Here is a 5,751-nt window from a genome sequence, read left to right on the forward strand (position 1 = left end):
AGTAGACTGTCCACATTTTTAAATGACTTATAACATGTCATTTCAATTGAGCCATCTTTAACTTATATTTAAAATGACTGGGGAAAATATGACACATCACAATCAATAAATGATTTTGATGCAATATTTTCTTAAATTTAAAAACAGCGATCTCCAGCAAAAAAATAATTCCTCGGAAGTTGATGTTATACCTGCCCCACTGGCAACCATGTTGATTTCCAAATTTTAGTCAAAATCAAACTGAAGTTGATCTGCGATATTATAGATATGTATGTGTAGTTTCATGAAAAACAATCCTTTATCCTACAAGACTTATCACAGAGAAACTATTTGTGTAGACAATGAGGTCACTTTCTTCTACAACGCTGATGGAGCGATTCCTATGTCACATGTTTTGCAGGCAACATAAATATAAGGAACCAACTACCTCAAGTTAGACAAGGCAATCCGTAGTCCCCGACTGGTAATGATTTCTCACTTTTTCAAAGAGTAAGGTCAAATGTCAAAGCATATATTAGGTCACAGTGAAGTCATAGTGACCTAATTCTTGAGCTCCGCCATCCAAAGATGTCCTTATACACCAAATCTGGTTACTCCAGGTGAAAAAGTACAGAAGGTATGCCCTGGACAAACTTTTTCAAAAGTTAAGGTCAAAGCATAGGTCACAGAGTGGTCATAGTGACTATTTTCTTGCACTCTGCATTCCGTCATCCCAATATATCCTTGTACATACCAAATCTGGTTACTCCAGTTGAAATAGTACAGAAGATATGTCCCGGACAAATATCTCAGATGAAAGGACGGAAGGAAGGATGGACAGACGGAGTGCAAACCTAAAGTCCCCCTGGGAACCAGTGGGGGACTAATAAACACGTTAGTCACAAACTTATCTTTAGGAAATCTCTGGTCAGAGGGATTTGATTATGTTTTATGTGTATTTTAACATGCAATTCACCTACCGTTCCCTGGGGAACCCCTTATTAAATGGATTTTACAATGTTTTCCTGTTCTTAGGTTCTTAGAAACCTGTCATTATATGGATTGTATAGGGTTTTTGTATACTGACCTGTTTCTCGTTCATCTTCTTCATCACAGGAAGGAGATTCTCGTCCACCTTTTTCTTTCCTCCAGCCAAATTTCTCTCTTAACTAGATCCAGGTTAGGAAAAACATGGATACATTTTGTTTATCAAAAGTGAAAACTAGTATTGTTAAAACTAGTATTTTATCAAAAGTGAAAACTAATATATTTATCAAAAGGGATAACTTGTAAATTAACAGGATATTCCTTGTTTCTTCTGTTAAATACCAGTTATTACACTGAGTGGGCCGGATATTTTACATTTTACAACAGCGTGAAGCGTCGGTTTATAGGTAGGAAAAATACTCATCCCATCATTTCAATTAAACATAACTGGTCATCAGCGAGAAATGAAAAATCTATAAAGGTGTACATGACTTTATACATGTCACCCCAGCCAAGCAAGGATACTCTCGGAGAAGGTCAAGGTCAGGTCGCAACCAGGAGAAGGCTTCCTCTGACTGGTCAACTTGTGGGTTGAGGTAGCTGTGCTGGGAAATCCTATCAATAAAGTGATAACATACGTACTTGTCACTATACAAAATCACAGGTGTCTTGGATATGATGGATCAGCTTTACATTTTTTACAAGATATCATTAAATAGTTTTAGAGACACTCCTACCAAAATATTTTGCAAAATGTAATATAGGAGCGATAACTAACTCTCAATCAGGGATTTGACAGATATTTTGAGAACAGTATTTGGGTTTAAACTAGAAAATATCATCAGAAAAACCAAACATTATTTTGAAAATATATAATCTGCTATTCTTAACCATTCACAAAATCCTTAAAGAATACAAATATATCATTTTTGCCATTTTTTCTGCTTGTGTATTTGTAATTAATCTGTCGGAATAAATTCATAAATACGAAGCCTTTTTTCAAATTTGGGTCTGTCTGTACAATAGGACGTAGGGTCAGAGAATGAAAGCCTGAGGTCATTGATATAGTTCATATAGTTGTCGACACCATGCAATGGAAAGCTTCAGGTAGCTTCTTGCGGCGCATTTTAATGTTCCTAGATATACTGATACTGGACTTTCGGTGCGTATTGATGCAGAGGAATTAAAATCCAGAAATTTTACAGTTAAAAGGTGAGTTAAGATATTAAATGGTCTGACTGGATCTTGCAGGAGGCATTGAATTTGCAGGGGTGTTCAGACCAAAACTAGTTGAGTAAAAAGTATTTACACTAGGGGCATTTACCACAGACTTTTCCAGGACTCCACAACCCTGTTGCAGTAGCTGTTACTGCTTAATTGTCTATTGGTTCTCGTTTTAAACAGCTTTTTGTTGTTCCCTCTGGTTATTTGTAACAGGCTGGTAAAAACGTGTTGTCCATCTTACGCATTTCGCTAGACTCAACTATATTTCAATATGTTCTTATTACTAAAATAACTATTGTCATATCAAAATACATGCTATGTTATATATAATGTGTAGTATACTACTTATCTATACCTATATATTATGTCCATACCTTTTAAAAGCAGTCTTATAACCAAATTAAGTATATAAAACTGCCATCTGTCAATTTACTACTGGTCGCCGCCATCTTGGATAGCGCGCGCTGTGACGTCATGCATGGGTGCACAGTAATATTCCGAAATATGCCGGTATACCTGGTAAACATTAATATTGCATTTGTGTAAGATTGATGTTCTGAAAAAGGAATTTAAAACTTACATAAAGTATGTTTGAATGGTAGTTTATGTCGGGGACAGATATTCACTGTGTTAAAATGTATTCATAAAAACGTTCATAGTTACCTCCCTTGTAATATGAATGATCAAAATGATCAGTATTTTATCAACTTATTCAAAACGTGGTTATCTTTCTCACATTGCCTTTTTCATTGATAGATTTGTTTTTATATATTTTGACCAAATTCCGGTATCCCGTTTAGACAGTACCCATTATAAGCACGTTAAATGAGTTGGTAAGTATTTCCCTCTATTCCTGTTTCAAACACCCTTCTCTAAATTATGAAAATTAAAATATGTATCTTTTTTATTCTTTTTGTAGTCAGAATAACAATAAAACCTGTAGTTTTATGCGAATTTTCTTTAGTTTTGTATAAAAAAGAAATCTTCGAAAAAAGAGTTCAATACAGGTATAAGTTTATAGCTATAGTTTTTTTCTAAGTTGAGATAACTTGTGCCTAATCCTTTTCGTTGAATGACAAATAAAATATGTCACAGGGCTGATAGGTCATATGACATGGGTTAATACGCAAAAAATATGACATGGGTATATAGTCACTGGATAACACAGTACATTATGTGATAAATAGCTATATAGATCTTTACAGTTATAGAGCTCAATCAGAAGAGTGTACTGGACCTTATATGGAGATTATTTTCAACTGACATTTTCAGTATTTTATTAATCTTACGAAAAATAACATTATTTAATCATTCAATATACATTAAAGATAAGTATTAAATGATTTTATTTTCGATTACATTTGTATTCTCTAATTCCTCTAAAGAGAAGATTTGACCGATAATTACACGAATCATTATGTGATTACATTGGTGTGCCGAGTTGGGGTAGGGGGTATATGTAAAGGGAGGTAAGTCATGAACGTTATTTATTTGTCTTGTATGAAATAAATTTCAGTAAATCATTTTAGCTTCTGTATTAAAAAAGAAATCGGCATCTTATGAACACTATATGCTTTAATCATATTGTGAAGTTAATCCCCCTCCCCCGGGTCATCCCCACCCCAGTAGGGGGGTTTACATTTACTATAATTTGTGTAGGGAAAATAACTATGGTTCGGGATATTTTGTGTAGTTTTAAAACTTAGGTGGAAGTAACTATTAAGTGCTTGCAGTTTGACTCACACCCGGGCCCGTTTAACTGGAATAAAATGTTCTTCATGGACAGGGATGTCTTAAAGTGCTTAATCAAAAATGTGAACTTAATTACCCGGGGTCGCCTATCGTAAGGGGGACAGCCAATCCGAATCGATGTCACGGTCGAGTTATACTCACGTAGCGAAACATTTCATGCAGTTAACAATTTGGCGCGAGAACTATTGTGTGCGTAGTGACCGATAGAGCTGGTCGTGGTAAGTTTATCTGTCTCCATTATTTCCATATTTTTATTTGATGTATTTTTATTGTAGCTTTGTGATTATTTTTGTATTTCAGAATGCATATTGATGTCGATACTGGTATGCAGTCTTAAGGGGGGTTTATGTAAAGGGAAGTAAGTCATGAACGTTATTTTTACAATAATAGACTGGTATGAAGCGAATTTCAGTAAATCATTTTAGCTTGCGGCTTCAGATTAATTACTTTAAACGGATATTTCCTTATTTTTTCAGCGTACGGAAATACACATTATTGAATAATTTATTATTCATATTACAGATTAGTTTAAATTTTTAGCACAATAAGATCGATATTTACTTTTATCTAATACTCTTCATGTATGTCAGTTTTCTGAGATGCTCAATCCAACCTCTGCTATAGGGGAGGGTGGGGGAGGGGGAGGTAAGTCATGCATTTTTGTTTTACAATTTATTGACTGGTAAGTAACGAATTTCAGTTATGTTAGTTTCAAATAGATTATTTTCAACTGACATTTTCAGTATTTTATTAATCTTATGAAAAATAACATTATTTAATCATTCAATATATATTAAAGATAAGTATTAAATGATTTTTATTTTCGATTACATTTGTATTCTCTCATTCCTCTAAAAAGAAGATTTGACCGATAATTACACGAATCATTATGTGATTACATTGGTGTGCCGAGTTGGGGTAGGGGGTATATGTAAAGGGAGGTAAGTCATGAACGTTATTTATTTGACTTGTATGAAATAAATTTCAGTAAATCATTTTAGCTTCTATATTAAAAAAGAAATCGGCATCTTATGAACACTATATGCTTTAATCATATTGTGAAGTTAATCCCCCTCCCCCGGGTCATCCCCACCCCAGTAGGGGGGTTAAGTTTACTATAATTTGTGTAGGGAAAATACCTATGGTTCGGGATATTTTGTGTAGTTTCAAAAGGAAATAGTTAAATTCAAACTTAGGTACAAGTAACTATTAAGTGCGTGCAGTTTGACGCACCCCCGGGCACGTTTAACTGGAATAAAATGTTCTTCATGGACAGGGATGTCCTAAAGTGCTTAATCAAAAATGTGAACTTAATTACCCGGGGTCGCCAATCGTAAAGGGGACAGCCAATCCGAATCGATGTCACGGTCGAGTTATACTCACGTAGCGAAACATTTCATGCAGTTAACAATTTGGCGCGAGAACTATTGTGTGCGTAGTGACCGATAGAGCTGGTCGTGGTAAGTTTATCTGTCTCCATTATTTCATATTTTTATTTGATGTATCTTTATTGTAGCTTTGTGATTATTTTTGTATTTCAGAATGCATATTGATGTCGATACTGGTATGCAGTCTTAAGGGGGGTTTATGTAAAGGGAAGTAATTCATGAACGTTATCTTTACAATAATAGACTGGTATGAAGCGAATTTCAGTAAATCATTTTAGCTTGCGGCTTCAGATTAATTACTTTAAACGGATATTTCCTTATTTTTTCAGCGTACGGAAATACACATTATTGAATAATTTATTATTCATATTACAGATTAGTTTAAATTTTTAGCACAATAAGATCGATATTTACTTTTATC

General features: G+C 34.3%; 2 long non-coding RNA genes across 3 annotated transcripts in view; one reads left to right on the forward strand and one right to left on the reverse strand.

The window, feature by feature from the left end:
• Positions 1-2,646, reverse strand: part of LOC110444883 — a 51,265-nt gene extending 48,619 nt beyond the window's left edge. Inside the window, exons 1-3 of one of the 2 annotated variants that reach the window (XR_002462292.1) lie at positions 2,565-2,646; positions 1,492-1,581; positions 1,067-1,148 (exon numbers count right to left, since the gene is read on the reverse strand). This is a non-coding gene — a long non-coding RNA (uncharacterized LOC110444883). The remainder of the gene's footprint in view (positions 1-1,066; positions 1,149-1,491; positions 1,582-2,564) is intronic. The other variant, XR_002462293.1, reaches the window with a different exon arrangement.
• Positions 2,647-3,903: 1,257 nt separating this feature from the next.
• Positions 3,904-5,751, forward strand: part of LOC110444894 — a 7,584-nt gene continuing 5,736 nt past the window's right edge. The window contains exon 1 of the long non-coding RNA XR_002462295.1: positions 3,904-5,402. This is a non-coding gene — a long non-coding RNA (uncharacterized LOC110444894). The remainder of the gene's footprint in view (positions 5,403-5,751) is intronic.

This window comes from Mizuhopecten yessoensis, unplaced genomic scaffold (genome assembly GCF_002113885.1).
Source record: "Mizuhopecten yessoensis strain PY_sf001 unplaced genomic scaffold, ASM211388v2 scaffold2065, whole genome shotgun sequence".
In the NCBI taxonomy this organism is placed as follows: Eukaryota; Metazoa; Mollusca; class Bivalvia; order Pectinida; family Pectinidae; genus Mizuhopecten; species Mizuhopecten yessoensis.